The sequence below is a fragment of the Erithacus rubecula genome (assembly GCF_903797595.1).
Source record: "Erithacus rubecula genome assembly, chromosome: 6".
Taxonomy (NCBI): domain Eukaryota; kingdom Metazoa; phylum Chordata; class Aves; order Passeriformes; family Muscicapidae; genus Erithacus; species Erithacus rubecula.
In genome coordinates, this window is record NC_136688.1 from 26838839 (window position 1) to 26846637 (window position 7799).

A 7799-nucleotide genomic window follows, 5' to 3' on the forward strand; every position below is an offset into this window, starting at 1 on the left:
AAAAAAAACCAGCTCTATTCACCCTGTTATAATCACCTGGTCCTCATTCTTTCAGAATATAGAAGAAAATATATCTCCTCCTAGATGCTCAGCTAATCAGTTTTTGGAATGATCAGGAAAACCCAGAAGTATTTCTATTGTCCCTACCTTTTGAGCAGGCTAAGTCTTTATAGTTTCTGCAAGTCTGATACATTTCTAAACTGCATAGTTCAAATACAATACCACAAATCAAAAGTCTAGCAACTGTATTTGCAGACATAGCCTAGCTGGGATGTTACTTGATGCCTTGAAAGGACAGCCAAACTTCTCTTCTTTATTAGATCTCATACTTTATCTTTTGCTTTGTAACCCGGAAAGCTCTCAATGAAGATGAAATTTTACCATCCAGTCCACATCTACAAGAAGCTGTGTGCTCACCCAGTACTACTGCCATGGATGTAGCCTCCAGCCATCAGTCCAACTCACCAGTTCACAAGGGTGAGTAGCACAAGTTCAGTGTACACCTTATCTTACAGGCATCTATGACAAAAATGCTCTCTACACCTATGGCCTGGCCACACACATTCCCTACACTTCCATCAGATGACCTAGCTATGGGACAGGTCCATTTGGCTGGCAGATCCAATGGAAAACAAAAGCAACAAAAGATGACTGTAGCTGGAACAGGGAGCCAAGACTGCATTTGAAACAGGCTACTAGGTTTTAGCTCAGATGCAACTCAAACATCTATCTCTGCCTTCAATCTACATACTTATCTCCCTCCTACCCCCTCTAGCCTCCATGCGTAAACCCATGCACACGTTTTAAGTCATATTTTTCAAATTATTTTCAGCAGTTCTCATTTTTAATCTACAGTTTAAAAACCTATGCTCCCAGGCAAAACCCAGCCTTGGTTCTATGCTGTCTTCCCTGGCAATGCATCTTTTGAAAACAGAGGCACTTTTTTGGTCTTTGCTAGACCAGTGTGTACATTAATCTTCCAGTAAATTTCACAGGAATTTACATTGTCAGAAATTAATTTCAGACAAAGGTAAAAATCCTCTGCTCATTCTCCAGCTCAGCCTTGAAGAACTGTGTTATATGATGGGGATGGTGCACAGACCCAGCTAGTAGACTTCTCTCCTACATGAAGAGACTGATTCACCTCATGACCCCAGACGGGCATAAAGTCAGGTCCTCCTCTGACATAATTTGCCAGACTTTCTCTATAGTCACCTGGGGACAAGTAATTCACCTATTTTAGATCCAGATTTGATGACAGGATGTGTTGGCCTCTGGAGCTGACACCACTTCTTCCTTCTTTTGGTGAAAGTCTGGACAACCAGCTTAGATCAGCTGTTAAAGGGTGGGAGCTGGGAGAGAAGAAACTAACATGGTGGAAAAAGAAACTCAGAGACTTGTGCCTCCAAAGCACTCTGAACCCTCACTGGAGTTTTGCACAAACCATTACCCTTCAGGATAGTTTCCTAAACCTGAGAAAATACCAAGCATGAAAAACTGGGCTGAACCATGCACACCTAATTCCTGGGGGATTAAACCTTCTCTTTTGACATTTAATGGCCTATCCTGTTATATTTTTTTAAAAGAAAATTTTAAAAGTTAAAAGTTATGAAGGAAAATGCAAAAATATCCCAATATTGCAACATGCTTATAGATGTCATATAAGAGAGCTCAGGAAATGCAAGGTTTCTAACTTTGCAGTTACCATTAAAATAAGGTCATGAGGCCAGTAGTTTAATGCATGACATATGCAGCAACATGAAGTAATATATTAAGAAAAATTAGGACCAGCTTCGGTGGTACTTTTTGTACACAGCATTGGCTGCAGGCTTAGTCCACCAGTAATATCAAACTATTTTTCTCTGTAACTGACCCTGTAGGTGACAGTTTTCTGTGTCTATATGCTGCATTGCTAGTTACAATCACTGGGCTGCAGACAGAGCTTCCAAAACTCATAACCACGAAGAAAACATGAGAGATGAAAACACAGCTGAGAGAGACTAATAAAATTTCAGTTTCCATCTTCCTGGCCAATTCACTTGCTGCCTTAGGCCATTCTCTCATGGCTAAAATTTAATTCACTGTGGGGTGATACCTACCTAGTGTTCACCTGATTGTCTTAAAATTGTTTTTTTCACCACTGTAGTGTCTAAACCCTGTATAAGACCAACATTTAAAAACATTCCTATGCAGGTCTTGATGTTTTTGCTATTGCAGTTTAAGAAGAAAATTTTAGAAATATTTTTAGCGCCTGCTTTATCAGTGAGTCTCAAGTAACTGGAAATTACCTGGTTTTAATATAGTATCTAGATGCATCTCCACACTGAAAACATTTTTGGTCCAAGCCAGATTAATGTTTTAAACAGCCTTAGGCAGGAAAAAATACCAAGGGGGGAATATAGAGGCCATGGGAACATTCTGTAGGCTTAAACCACCCGTTCTCTATCCCACAAATTTATGCAGAGAACACTTCTAGAGCAACTGCTGAAAAATATTCAGAGCCAGTTGTCCTGATTTGAAAAACTAGTGTCTGCTAACAAAAGGCAGGAGCCTCTCTTTGAAATGGAGAATGTAAACGGCCTTCCTCCAAATTATTATAAATTTGAAATTAAGGGGCTCTCAGGCAAAGATATGGCAGATAGGAATAACAGTTCCTTACTAGGAAAATTAAAATAGAAATACAGTATTACAAAGAACAAACCTAAAACACTGACAAAGTCAGAATCCAACCTGACACCCATCAGTCAGGGTGTTGGTAGCAGTCCCATTAAATGGTGGCTACAGTCCCCCTGCAGTGGCAGATGTGGTTCCGCTGAAGCAGTGCTCCTGTAGAAGGGTGCAGTTTTCCTCTGAAGGTCCAGTGATGATGTGAAAAGATCCAGTGGAAAAAGGCCGCCCTGATGTCCCAAATCTGTTTTTATCTAGGTAGGAAATGTTTGGCTCCTTCCCTTGGCTGAAGCATCTCCCAATGGTACATGTAATTTCACCAGTCATACAGTGGGACTCAATGGCCCATTAACAGCCAATATCTTCCTGAAGGAAGGATGGGTAGTAGAAAAGATAAAGATCAGTGCCCCACCTGGTTTCAACAGAAGGTGATACAATATGTACTTTTGGCCACATCCTGTATTGCAACCTAAGACACCAGTGAAAAAGAATGGAAAGTAAAATACTCTTTTGAGAAATGTTATGCTGTCTGTTTCAATACATGTAAATACCACTCCTTTAGGAAAATTTCCTGGAGTGTCACAGGCTTTACTCAGCCTCTTCTTCCTTCAATGCTTCTGCCTTAGTTTTAACAGGTACTACAGGATCTGGAAATATATATATATGTAGGCTACCAGCATCTTCTGTTTCACACAATTTCATTTTTAAGAAGAAAATTACAATGTCTTTTTAAGAAATTAGCAACCCCACTTAAACCTGTGCTTTCACAGATCTGGAACTTTGCATGTAGGCTGCTGTTTATTGCAAATTAAATTCTCCAGAAATAAAGACCACAACTAATTTTGTGTTCCATCAGGGATTCCTATTTCTCATTCTACCTTTCTTTGGGAACCAAATTCAATGATGTTCACCATAATTTTTTCCTGTCTTTTATTTTTAAAAAGCAGGTGGTTCTGTTCTTAATTAAGTCTCCTAAGTGAAGCTCAGTCTGAATGACACCATTCATTCATTCATTCATTCATTCATTCATTCATTCATTCATTCATTCATTCATTCATCAATTGCCATGATACACCAGCTCTCTCAGATGCAACCCTGTTCATGTACCCTCCCACTCCCATTCCCCATCACCAAGGACTGGCTATGATGCTCTGTACCTGGATAAAAATGTGGTCTCCCATTCCTGACACTCCTATACAACATGCCAGGACTTGGGAAAGACCACAGGTGGGTGGCACAGTTCCACTCTTTGCTTTCTGTTCATCAGACACCTTAATAAATGTAGGAAAGTTCAGATAAAAGGAGTTCCCCTGAACACTTTGGTTGCTTGATGAGTGAAGTGCTCAGTTTCTCAGTCAGCTGTCATATTCTCATACTTGCCACAACTGTGGCACCCATGTCCTGTAAGTTATTTCTTTCATAAAGTTAGCATGGAATGACGCATTTCTTTTAAAAGAAATAGGAAAATGTGCATCATGTTTGCAGGAAAACTGCTAACTCTGCTGCTGATGGGGTAAGAAAAATCACACGTCTCAATTGTGGCACTAGAAAAGCTAACACATTTATTTTCTTTACAGTCCAGAAACTGTAACACCATTCCTAAACACAGATTTGGGTCTAGGTTTGCAGAATTCATATTCTGAATTCAGAATATGCATATATGTTCTATATGAACTATCACTCACACAGAGCAAAAAATGCAGTAAATACAAAATACAGAAATACAGTCCATATTCACAAAATTCATAGTTCCTATTCCCCCAGACCAAACTACTGTGTTCTATCTGCAATGCTCATTGCAATGCAATGCTGAAGGGGCCATGGCAAGGGGCATGCAACACAATATTCATTACTACTTGGACAATGAATACCCTCCATAAACTAGGGAGTCTGTTCCCCCAGGGAGTTGCTGTTGCCCCCTCTGGGAGATCCCCTCAGAACAAAGTTGCCAATAAATGTTGTACTAGAACAAAAGCTGTGTCGGTGAGTGTTTGTAAATCACTGTTGGGAATTGTGGACAGAGAATGCTGCAGCAGAATAGCATTTTGCAGCAGAAATGATGCTCTGGTGGGCTCTAGCTTCTCTGATGCTGTAAATAAGGCTCTTCCACATGTCCATTTCCACCTGGCTCAGGAGCTGAAGCAGAAGAACCTGGAGTACAGTGCTGTGGCCTCAGGAGCCCTGCTCGTCTGGCAATTTTGGGCCGTCACTGGAATCCTTGTCCTTCTCTTGGCACTGTGGTTTGGACTCCACAAAATCAGACATGATCCAGACAACAGTGGCCATAAGGAGAGGTCCAGCAGCAACTTGGTGAAGTAGGATGAAGATGAAGGACACAACATGCTTGCAAAGAAACAAATGCAAAGTGACGATGCAATTGTGGAAAAGGACAATAAGGATGGAAATGAAGAAGGTAGCAATGTGGATGCGAAGGCAGAAAGCAATGCTGGAAATGAAGCAAAAGAAGGCTCCAATGATGCAATGGAAGAAGTAAACAATGATAAGAAGGTGGAGGAAGGCAATGCTGCTGGAAGAAGACAAACACGATGCAAACAATGAAGATGAAGATGATGGCCACAATGTCCAAAGGAACCGTGGAAGCCTTCTAGAAGAGCACATACAGTTGCTTGTTCTGGACCTGGACAAAGGTTGCTCTGTCATAACAGACCTGATGGACAAACTCACACACGTCTTTGGACAAGGCTTGTCTAACAGCTTCTAGCCGATTCCACAACAAGCCATTGGAGTGGGCAGCGCCTTTGAAGGCTGAGTCCCTGTGCACAGGACCTTGTGTACCGTGTGCTTGTACCACTGAGGCCCCCTCCAGGACATGCCTTCCACCTGGAGCTGGACGCTGCAGGGGTGCTCCAGAGGAATTGCTGTGTTTGTGTGGAGCTGCTGTGCACCTGCACGAGGGAGTAGCTGGGGGAGGACATGCTATGTTTCCTCCACCACTCTGAGGAGGAGCTGAGAAGGAAACAGGACCCCAGCCTCCTGCACACCCTCTGTACTGGCACCTATCTAGATGTGGAGAAAACTGTTCACTGGTTCTGTCGATCCATGAGAGTAGCCTGGCTGCTTTTGCCTCAATTGTGCCATTGACATTTAATGTCGCAGCCCTCCGGCCGCTCCTGTAAATTTCAGCTAAGTAAAGAGCAGGAAAGCTTCACGGCTGAGGTCATCTTTGGACTGCAGCAAGGAGACTCGGATATCTTTGGGTGCAGGCAGCCTACAGAAGCAGGCATCCCAAACACAACACGGCTGGAGACTTATGCAGTGGCAGAGGCAAAATTCTTCAGACACATTTCCACGCAGGCCCCTCATCACCGCTGGCACTGCAAGTGCCTGCAGCTCCTCAGCCACATCCTGAGGGGTGCAGGCTTCTCCAGGTATGCCCTGAAGACGGTGGTGATGCACCTCCTGAGCACTGTAGCCCTGACACAGTGATAGAGGAAGGATTTCTGGAGGCGAATGATGGACACCATCAAGTACCTCCACTGCTCCCTGGACATGTAACAGTTTAACCACTTTGACATAGCAAGCGAGAGGTTTCCTATGGAGATCAGCTTGTCCTCCATTTTCCAGGTGGCTGAAGCACCCAACCTCTTCCAGCACCTAGCCAGCAATCACAATGCCCACATGAAGGCCATGCAGGAGTACATTCATCTGCTAGATCAGCTCAAACAAATGCTGTTCTGAACCGCTGAAAGACATCTTCGTGCACAGAGCTGTGCATCTGCAGCCTCATTTACCATATATATCAACACCGTCTAGTTAGAGAATTTACAGTATATATTAGGACCCTCTAGTTACTGAATTTACTATGTATATTAGGACCCTCTAGTTACTGAATTTATTATATATCTTAATATGCTCTAGGTAGTACATTCAGCAGTCCCAAATCTTCTTTGGTTATTGTTTCAATAAACTGAACTATTCCAGTATCTGGATTGTGCAAGCTCTTCTTGAACTCAACCAGACCTAGTGTATTTGTAAATTCCACTAGGTATGAATTTGGGACTGGCTGGGAGTAGGCACTGTTATTAGCAAGGCTTTTTAAACAAAGACACACAATTCACAGTCCACATTGCTCCTGTCAGTGGTCTTCCTTGTGCAGCAGCACTGAAGAACATACTGGCTACAGAGATGATTTTCGCCCTGTGTATCCCTTGCATGCTCAGGCCATGCTGGGCATTTCACATGGGCTCTGAAAGTCCCTGGCAGCTCTGGCTGGGCAGAGACTAAACAAGAGACACTGTTGCTGGGCCTCCTCACCGGGGAGACAGGGAAGATTCTGCTCACACCAGACATTCTCCAGGGCTTTGGCACCACAGAAATTAACTTGTTGGACATGCAGAACACTGTGCTCTGTTGGCAGTGGGACCTGCCCACTGGAAATCATCTGCCACACCCACCCTTCAGCCCTGGGGAATGTCTCCATGGAATCAAGGGCCTGTTGCAGTTAGCACAGCAGGAACAGAGATCCTGCCATGGAGAAGCCCCAAGCCACCACCAGGATATTCACCACTACACACCCAGGGCCACCACTTATGTCCCAAGAGCACTCCTACAAGCACACAGCTCAGCACCAAGGGAACGGGTTCTATCTCACAGCACAAGATCTCCCATGATGAGTTCCTGAGCTGAGGTAGAGATGGAGAGCCGGGATGGCCTGGCTGGGATGCACATGGCGCCTGTGACATCACAGGGCCTGTGTCACAATGGGGGCAGCTATGAGCCAAGCAGCAGGTAACCCTGCTCCAGTACAGCCTCGGTGAGTGTGCAGCACACAGGAGGCTGTGCTGACTGCTGGATGAGGGCCACGGCAGGAATGCGAGTACCCGGGGAGCTGCTTCTCTCTGTGCATCCAGAGGCCAATCCTTGCGGGACTGCCTTAGGCAGGGCACGGTGCCGCTGCTGCTGCTGCCGCCAGCTGCCTGGGCCCCTCCTTCCTGCCTGCAGATAGACCCCGGGCACTCCTGTCACCACTTCCCTGATCAGCACCTCCTTCCCGTCCCCACTCAACCCCTCCTCAACTCCTTAGGCCATGCTTGCCACTACCCTCTTTCTCTTGCTAGTGCAAGGCCTCATCCAGTACCTGCAGCAGGCCGGGGACGGGCTGGATGAGGCTG